Here is a 10,452-nt window from a genome sequence, read left to right on the forward strand (position 1 = left end):
GGGGAGTGCTTTCCAATTAAAAAAGTAAACCTTATAAAGACTCTTAGAAATAGATTCCATTGAAGAGGAAGTGAAGGAAGCCACTCAAGGTTTAACAATAATTGCCAGAGTGATTTGTAATCATGAAGGGTAGAAGATAACATATAATTTGCATTGGTAAAAATAGGATTGGAACGTATGCCATTCTTATCCTATCTAATGTAATGTCCTTTCTCAGCCCCTGCTCACTGAAGGAAACTGAAGCAATCTTATTCCCACAGGTAAAGTTTCAGTTTTAAGCTTTCTCTGCATTGTCTTTCTCAAAGATATTTGCTGCTCAGTTGTAAAACCAAATTAAAATAAAAGAACTCTTGTTTTGTACGTAACAGAAGCCTCAACTGGACAGACTTGCCATTTATTACAGTGTAAAGCCCAGTTCTAAACACACATGTAAAAGACAGGGTCAGTGTTTCAAGTGAAGGCTTCACTGTACAACGTCATGAAAATCACTCAATGGTCTGCTTATGTCCATATGAACATGCTTAAATAATAAGGTTTGCTATGGAAGCCCTGTTTATTTGCCTGCCAGAAGAATTAGTTAGGCCAGCAGGCACACGAGATTGGTTCATCTTGAGAGTGACCCCACATCTAAACAACCCTCTTCCTTGGGAGATAAAGAGCTTTTCACATCAGGCATTTTCTTGGGTGCTTGTGTTTGCTTACTCATGGTTATTTACTAGTTGTTTAGACAATGTTATGATCCTCCAGTTTCACTTATGGCTTTTAAGGGGAAAACTGGGAGTCTACTTGTGTCACTGTGGTATTGTTCTATAGCAGAGTTCCACCAAGAGGTTATATAGCAGACAAACAAGAAAGCTTGTGTAGAGCTTGAATCTTGATTCTGTGATGAAACTAGAAATAGATACAGTAATTAGCAAGTTCTGTATAGAAAAGCTCACAACTAGCTCTCTCCCTGTTGTCTTTTAGATAGGCCCTAAGATCATTATCATTTCTGATTGCTTGAAATGGAAAGGCAAGTTCAGTCTGTTATTTGCTCTCAGTGGCCATCATTTTGGATTTTAGGGTAGAAAATCTGGCTGAAATGACATGATTGTATTTTTTCTTTACTATTTGTATTATATTGTGTATTATTTAAATTATTTAAATGTGCAATAGACAAAAAGAGGCAAAAGGTGATGGTTCGATGGTGTCACTGATGTAATGAACATGAATTTGGGTGAACTCCAGAAAACAGTGGAGGACAGGAGGGCTTCGCTTGCTATGGTCCATGGGGTCGCGAAGAGTTGGGCACGACTTTGTGACTGAACAACATTATTTTAAAAGATATAGATATATTTAATGCATTTTATTATATGTGTAATATATTCACCTTTGGAAAAATTGCTCTAAAAAGTGGTTTAAAACTAATGTAAATTAAAAGAAAATAATCTAGGACTGTGATTCGCATTGTTCCATTGACGAAACATTTGCACAAGCAATCTCTAGCACAATACCAATAGTGTATGCTGGTATGAAAAGTTTCTGTAGATCCAGGGGGTAAATTTGGCTCTTAGGGACACCCCAGGTCATTTCTCCTTTCCTCCATACACTGATTATCTGGTGGTTTCCTGGCAGTAATTGTGCAGGGTCTTCTCCACTATCGATGGCCCACTGTGAGGACTTTGCCCATCACTTCAAGGAAAAAATTGCTCAGATTCATCACGAACTGGACTCCACAAGTGATTCAGATCCTTTAGGGGAGACACCAATGACCCCATCTGGTCAGGTATTAATGGATGAATTTCAGTTAATACGGCCCAGTGATGTGGACAAGGTGCTTGGACAAGTACGTCCTACCACCTGCTTACTCAACCCTTGCCCTTCATGGCTGCTGACCAAAGCCAAACACAGGATTGGTTCCTGGACCCTGGAGGTTATTAACGCCTCTCTGAGGGACGGCCGGGTGCCCACTCCTTTAAAGGAGGCGGTAATCAGGCCTGTCCAAAAGAAGGAGTCTCTGGATCCAGAGATGGCCACCAGTTATAGACCGGTGGCCAACATCCCGTTTTTGGGCAAGGTGTTGAAACAGTGATGGCGGGACAACTCCAAGTACTCTTGGATGAAACTGATTATCTGGACCCATTTCAGTCTGGCTTCAGGCCACAATAACTGAAACTCATCCAACAATGTCGGACCAGACAGATGTACCGGTACCTTCCCTAAAGGCTCTGTATAGCTAGTGGAATCCAGCTCGTGATGAATCTGAGCGATTTTCTCCTTAAAATGCTTGGCAAAGTTGTCACAGTGGGCCAGCAAGGGTGGTACAGGATCTTTTTTAGGGCCGGGATGTACCAGCCCCTGTACCACCTGAAAGAGCTCCGCTGGATGGCACTGTGAGGAGGCAATGGAAGTGGAGAAGAATTTCTTCTTCGCCTCCCTCAGCACCACAGCATAGGCTTGATAGTGAGCTCGCAAATGTGTTTGGTCAGATTCATCCCGTGATTTCCTCCACCTGCGCTCTAGATGTCTCCCAACCCGCTTCATCACCTGTAGTTCAGGTGTGTACCAGGGGGATGAACGGGCTCTGCTGGGAGGGAGAGGATGCTTAGGAGTGATCATGTCAATAGCTCTGGTCATTTCCCCATTCCACGTTCATGGGCCTATGACATGTTGAGACAGTCCCATGGCTGTCATGGAAGCCATGAAGTCCTGAGCCGCCCCGGTCAGAACCATCTCGGCATGGAGATTGAAGTCCCCCAGGACCACCATCCTGGGGGTCCTCAACACCAGATCCGAGATGATCTCCATCAGCTCAGGCAGGGAGTCTGATGGGCAGAAGGGTGCATGGTACACCAGGAGGGAGAATCCCCAATCTGTCTCGGTCGCCCGATGCCAAGTACAGACACTCTAGACCTGGCCTCAAGAGAACAGGAAGCCCCGTGAGGGAGATGGAGGCTCAGTAAATTAAAGCGACCCCCCTCCCCTCCTCTCCGGGCGTGGCCGGTGCTGGACCCGATACCCAGGCGGGCACAGTAAAGAGAGAGACACATTCCCCCCCGCCCCCCGCCCAGGTCTCTGTAATGCAAGCCAGGTCGGACCCCTCATCCATAATTAAGTCGTGGATGAGGGATGTTTTGTTGTGGACTGACCTGGCCTTAAGCAGCAGCACCGTCAGGCCTGAGGGGCAGTTGATAAGCCTACCCAGAACCCTCCGGCTGGGGAAATAACCAGAAGGGGGAACAGGTGTCAACCATCTGTCCCTCCTTCTTCTGCGATGACATGTTAAACCCCCAACACCATATCGACCATTGCCCAAGACCACCCCAATGGCGGCACCCACGCGCTCCCCAGGCAACCTTGTAGCAGTGGCTAGGAATGAATCCATTAAAAAAGTTAAGCTAAAATACAAATTAAAAACAGTAGAACCAAAAAAAGCCCACCGACCACCCAAATACCCAAACTCCACCACCCAAAGTCTCTGGCCAGCCCAGCCCCCGCACAGCCCTGCACAGTCCCAAACGGCGATGACGCCCTTAGGCGGTCACCCTTTGGCCGCTGGCCCAAGGCCGCCGGCCCCAGCTGCATCTGGCAAGTTAAGCCAGTGGCCCGTCCCTGCGCCCCGCCCCCAATCCTGCACAGCTGCCACCCACGCTGGCGGGGGAGGGGGTCAAGGGCTGCCGCGGAGGAACTCGCTGGCAAGCTGGAAATGGTGGGCCCGCAGTCCAGCTACGGCGTCCTCCAGTCCCAGTCCGCGGTGGCTGCCGTCCGGCTGTCGGTCGGGGGTGGCATCAGCATTTCGACGGTCCGGCAGGTTGGCCTGGAGGTCTATGGGCGGTGGTGGTAGGTGGAGGCCAGTCCCCTTACATACTACGCTCCTTACAGTGAATCTGCATGTCTGCTTAGGAATAAGCCCCAAGGAGTTTGGTGACAATTAGTCCCGGACAAGTGTATAGAAGGATGCAGCTTATTCTTACACAAGAACAGTCCTATGAAGAAAAGAAACAGCAGTAGAAGAAGAAATATAAAAGGAGCTGTGATCCAGTGTACTTGTAAAAAGTACAGGGACAGCTTGAGGCTATTCCACATGAAGTACCTAGCCTCAGGCTGTTCATGTTCTTTTTACAAGTTGTGTGCTTGACATCAAACCATTGGACTCCTGTGGTTTTTTCCCCATGCTCCTATAAGTCTTTTTCTCAGAACACAGAATATACAACTTTTCTAGGAAAGCTTGGAACAGTAAGTAAGATCACTGCAGTGCTATGCCTCAGTCTTCCTTGATGGCATGTGGTTTTAACATAAGAAATGACGTATCAGACAAATGAACCTCTATCACCCACATTTACACTCTTCATATTGGTAATAGCATTTTTAAAATCAATCCCTTAACATGCACATTTACACGTATTTTCTTAATGTTCAAGAATTTGTGCAATACATGGGAAAGCTTTTTAGCATACATTGTTTAAAGATTGTTTTGGAAAATCTCACTGCCTTTCCACTCATCACCATTTTATCATGGTGTTTATTTTTATCCACCTTTTTAATGATACCCTTTTTCCTAATTTTTAATGTTACTGAAGTAATGTTAGGGATCCTGTGGCCCCTAAACCTCATGCAAAGACCATAGGATTGTTCAGAAAACCTGTGATATCTTAAAATTCCAACCTCAGAGGGTTTCTTTCCAGTGTTGGAGCCTATTTCTTCTGTGAGGTCAGAAATAGCATGTGGGGGACTTGCTTTTGGGTGGGGAAAAAGTGGCCAAAGGTCCAAGAGCTCCTAAGGACTCATAGTCTACAGCAATGCCCCCAGCTTAGACAAGAGGTTAGGTGTGCTCTGAGGCTTATTGGATTGATTTTCTGTTTTGGAGGACAAAGAAGCAAAACTCATGCTGCCATCCATCTGCCCTACTGCTGGCAAGAGCCTGGCAAAACTTTGAGCAGGATGGGGCCTCTGAGATAGGTGTGCTCTGTCACTAGGGCTCCCTAACCTTTGGAGATGTTTGGCATTGTGAGCAAAAGAACATTTACAACATCCTTGGAAAGTCAAATTATTTTAATTAATAATAATCACAGAATATATGGGCTTAAACTGAACTGGAATTTTATTTCAGAGCTCATTCATGAAATGTATTATCATCATCAACATTATCCCGACAATGATTTCAGTAAGTTATATATATATATTCATATCATATTGGAGATCTTTTCCTGGGTGGTACCTCTGCTTTTGGAGGGCAGGTGCAAGGGCTACCGAGAAGATCTCAGTTCCTCTCCTCCAAATTCACACAGGATGAGGCCTTCTCCCATGGCAAAACCCATGCTATTCTGAGGAGTCCCTACACCCTCAGCTGTGGCTTTTCAAGGCATAAGGGTCTGCAGGGAGGCAGTAGGAAAGCTCCAGATTTCCACATGCACTTCTCTGGATCTAAGCCAAAGGGCATGTTTTCTCCTGGAAGAGATGCATTTTCACCTTTAAAAAATGCTGCAAAGCCAACCACTGCTTTACCATTAGGACAAAGCATTATATTAAATTGCTCAATATTGTTTTAAAACGATAAGGTGAGAGAGAAGGGAGAAAGATTTGAAGCAGCACCATGGCTTTTGTAATTCTGGAAATGTCAATTTAGTTTGAAATAGCGGCAGATAATGAAAGCTGTTCATTTTGTAGTGACTCACGTGTAATATACTGCATTTCCTTTTATAGGAAATGATGTGCGAACAAAATCCATAGCTGCTATGATTAGTAGTTGCTGATCTTTAGAGATAAGTAGCCAAGACAAAGTGGAAAAAGTAGGAAAGTGCGTCACTTTCTCAACAAGAAAATCTCCTCAGATACCAAAAGTAATGAGGCTGTAAATAAAAATGATTGTAATGAATCACTTCTTCAAAGTACAATCTAACTTACATTGTAAGGGAAGGCACAGCGGATGTAAGAGGTTGTCGTAGAGTTCATCAAGGGGAAGAAAATACGCAAGGGAAAGGGGAGAAAATAAAGTCTGTCTAAGCCTGTTTAGATAAACCAAGTGACACAAACCTAAAGGGTGCTAATTATGGGTCTCCCGAAGGTTACCTCAGTTTCACATGTCATTTCTTTTAGATACACCCCTTGCTTATTGCTCCTAATCACCTAAGACCTAAATGACCTTCCAAGCTGACTTTTAAGATCTCTGGGGATGCTGTTGTCTCAGTGCCTCCACCTTCAGAGGCAGAGGGCAGGAGATAGCCTTCTCAGTGGCCATTCCCAGGCTCTGAAACAGCCTGCTAAGGGAGACAAGCTTGCTTCTTCTCTGCTGTCTTCCTGCCAGCAGGATACTTTTATTCAGCCACGCTTTTTGACATATAAACTGGTCTCTTGTTGTTAGTCCCCAAGTTGTGGACAACATTCCTCCAGGCCTTCCTGTCCTCCACCATCCCCCGGAGTCCACTAAAGCTCACAGCAACTGCTTCAGTGGCTCCATCCAGCCACCTCATCCTCTGCCGTCCCTTTCTTCTTTTGCCATCTATTGTTCCCAGCATTAGACTCTTCTCCAGGGAGTCCTTCCTTCTCATTAGGTGGCCAAAGTATTTGAGTTTCATCTTCAGTATCTGACCTTCTAAAGAGCAGTCAGGGTTGATCTTCTCTAGGACTGACCGGTTTGATCATCTTGCAGTCCAAGGGACTCGCAGGAGTCTTCTCCAGCACCACAATTCAAAGGCCTAAATTCTTTGGCACTCAGCTTTCCTTATGGTCCAACTTTCACAGCCAGCCGGGAAAACCATAGCCTTGACTATACGCACTTTTGTCGGCAGGGTGATGTCTCTGCTTTTTAGTATGCTGTCTAGATTTGCCATAGCTTTCCTCCCAAGGAGCAAGTGTCTTTTAATTTCTTGTCTGCAGTCCCCGTCTGCGGTGATCTTGGAGCCCAAGAAAATAAAATCTGTCACTACTTCCATTTCTTCCCTATCTATTTGCCAGGAAGTGTGTGGACCGGATGCCATGATCTTAGTTTTCTTAATGTTGACTTTCAAGCCAACTTTTTGCACTCTCCTCCTTCACCCTTATCAAGAGGCTCTTTAGTTCCTCTTCACTTTCTGCCATTAGAGTGGTATTATCTGCATATCTGAGGGTGTTGATATTTCTCCCGCAAATATCAAAGACCAAAGCTGGTCTCTTAAGGAAACAGAAACATGAGAAGACCCATGCGGGATCAGACTAAGGGTCCACCTTGTCCACATTCTGTTCACACAGTGGCCAACCAGTTGCCCAGGGAAATCCCTTTCCCCGAGGAGGGCATGAAAGCCAAAGCTCCATCCCACCTGTATTCTCCCACAATTGGTATACCTGGGCAGGCTGCCTCTGATGCTGCTACAGTTGCTGAAGTTGGTGCTTTAAACATTTATTTGAGTGCGTGTTGTTACATTTTAATTAAGAGGGTTTGTTAAAACTAGATTTTATTGTTAGTCACCTTGGGCACTATTTGTGGCAGAAAGTTGGAATCATAAATAAAGAACAGTAGCCAGACACATCCAGTCCATTGGAAGGAAGGGTTCATCAGCAGCCTGGCTTCCTTGTCACCTCCAGCTTAAGTAGCAGTCAGATGTGGGCTTTCTAGGCATCCCTAGTGGTTTCACCAGGACAAGTCTCTTACACATCTCCATCCTGAAGGATTTAACCCATCAAAACTCTGTCTGTGGTGAAAAAAGTGTTTTGTTTTGGAATGCTTTAAGGCTTTTAAACCATGAACACATGCATCTAGATCAGGGGTGGGCAATTAATTTTCCTATGGGGCCACATGAGAAACTTTGACAGTTGTTAAGGGCTGGACCAATACACTTACAGCTCTGCTCAATATATATCTCTATAAAAACAGTAGATGAAACATTACAATGATACAATGAAAATGTGGAGCACAGAACAACACTATTTAATGAATATTCACAAAAACATTAACATTACATGAAAAGCAATAAATTCAATTCAGTTTAGCAGATCCTTCAAAATAAAAGCAGTGCAGTTGTATTGCTTGCATCTATATTACGATGACATATATTTGCATTGACTTTTAATTTGCCAGTGACCTCATGCGGGCCAGTCAGGGTCAGCCATCGGGCAGGATGTGGCCCGTGGGGCGTACAATGCCCAGGTCTGATCTAGATCCAAATTTAGTCTTGATTACAATAGATCCATTGACATTGATGGGGCACTAAGTTATTATGAGCTTAAATCCCATTAATTTGAAAGTGCCCACTGTAAAAATGGCTAAAACTGGATCCATCTGACCATGTGTCAAGGCATATTAATTAAGCACATGATTTGGATACTGCAAACCACATAGTAATTGTACTAAATCTTGTACCAAGGCTAATCATCCTCATGAATAAGGCTTCTGCTTAGAAGACAAACAGTGGCAGAAGAGAATCCTGGAGAAGTATCTTTGCTCTTAGGAAAGTTTACTGTGTTTTGTGGGGTTTACTCTCTAGTAAGCATTCTTATGATTGCAGCCTTAGTTCAGGAATGGAATTGTTCCAAACTATAGCTAATAGCTAACAGGTTTAAGAGTGTTCCAAGAGGTAAAGCAATCAGAAGGACCAGAGACAGGGAACTCAGATTGTCAGAATCAGAACCAAGGCCAGTGAAAGTCCCTAGGTCTGTCCAATAAGTCAGCAGTCTAGAACCTTAAAGACTATTCCAGAGGGGTTGATCTCAGAATCTTTGTTTTTTGGGTGCAGGTCAGTTAGCAATTAAAGGTCTAGAACTCTGGCCTTAACACCATTGGTGATAGCTGTTTCCTCTTTTGTGCAGCTTGTGGCAGGGAGGGGTAACTCCCAAAATTCTGACAGATGGAAAGCTTCTACTTCTCATAGAAGGTACTTCCTGGATCAAACCACAAGTACTTTACATACCATGATTTAAATTATTGCAAGAGTCCTATTCAGACTCTTGCAATAATTGTGTCTGTAAAGAATACAGTGATGTTTTCAGTCATCTAGATGAAGCACTTGGAACAGGGAAGGAAGAAGGCTGGGGTGCTTCCCACACCCTAAAACAGTGATGGTGAACCTTTTAGAGAGCGAGTGTCCAAACTGCAACCCAAAACCTACTTACTTATCACAAAGTGCCAACACTGCAGATTCAAATATGCCAGGGGGACAACAAACATTAAAAGAATCTGTCTCTTACTTAGAACATCTCTTTGCTAAATCTTAGATATTAAATTTCAATTTTTCATAAGAAAAGTCAAAGCTAAAATCTTGTGTTAATAAAAACAAATGTATTAAAATTCACAGCCAATCCAAACAAATATATATATATCTTTGGCAGCGCACTGACTGGCCATGTGAAAGCTCAGACGACTTGTGGCTAATGAGCCACAGCCCGTGACATCATCGCCTGGCGCCGCTACTCCTTTCTGAGCATGTGCATGGCCCCTATGTACGCTGTTATCCGATGCTTGGCCGCTGGGGCAATGCTGGGGCAACTTGGCTCGTGTGCCGACAGAGTTCTGCGTGCCCGCTGCGGCACGCATGCCATAGGTTCGCCACCACTGCCCTAGAATGTCCCTTTTTGCCTTCTCTGAGGCCTAGTTCTGATCTGTGAGAAGAAGCCAGTGCTGTTCTTTTCTGTCAGCTGCAAAGGGGGAGGAGTAGGGAATTGGTCCTCGGTCTCCTCTCGCACCAAGGATCTGGGAGTCCAAAAACTTGTGTGACAAACAGGACATTAGGAGATTTTACCATGAGTGGCCTACTTTACAGAGGATAGACCTCTTTTTGAAGGAGTGTCCCATCTAGGTATGAGTTAAGGATAGATAACCATCAGAAGGGAGAGCAGGCAAGAGACTTGAAATTGGCCATGATCTGAATGCAAATGGAGCACAAACACAGATCACCTGGTTGCACTGACTTCCCATAATAGTAGGATGTACTGTATTTTTATTTTAATAATAGTAATTATTTCTAAATGTGCATCTATACATATAAACTAGCACATGCACATTTAACGCAAATCTGCACCCCCATTTGTCAACATGTGTCTGCCCTAGTCCAGAGGGCTGATATTGCCTGCCAGTTTCTGATATTGAATGCCCCTGTTCCTGTCCCATGCCTTGAAACAACCCCAAGATATGAGCATGCCCAGTCATAGTTAGTTTGCCAGTCTCAGCCTTGGACCATGGACTTCCTGTTCAAGGTGCAGTTGGTAGGATTTGAGTCTTCCTTGCATGCGTGATGCCAAGGCTGGCAGAGCGGGCAGAGCTGGAACCCCACTGTCATCCCAGCAATCCTGCACAAGGTTTCCAGGAAAGGAAAGTGAGGGGAAGCTAAAGCCTCTTCCTGTCCAAGTGACTGCAGTGGAGAGTACAGCTTCCCTGTCACCTTTAGTTGCATGGACTGGTGAATCTGTTAAGGTTGCAGAACTGGTTTAAAGAGGGATTATGCACCTTTGTACGGAGCCTGTTTTCACATTCCACCCAGTGGTTGCAGGACTTGCAAGCCCAGT

The sequence above is a fragment of the Varanus komodoensis genome, unplaced genomic scaffold (genome assembly GCF_004798865.1).
Source record: "Varanus komodoensis strain SLA01 unplaced genomic scaffold, ASM479886v1 scaffold5, whole genome shotgun sequence".
NCBI lineage: Eukaryota > Metazoa > Chordata > Lepidosauria > Squamata > Varanidae > Varanus > Varanus komodoensis.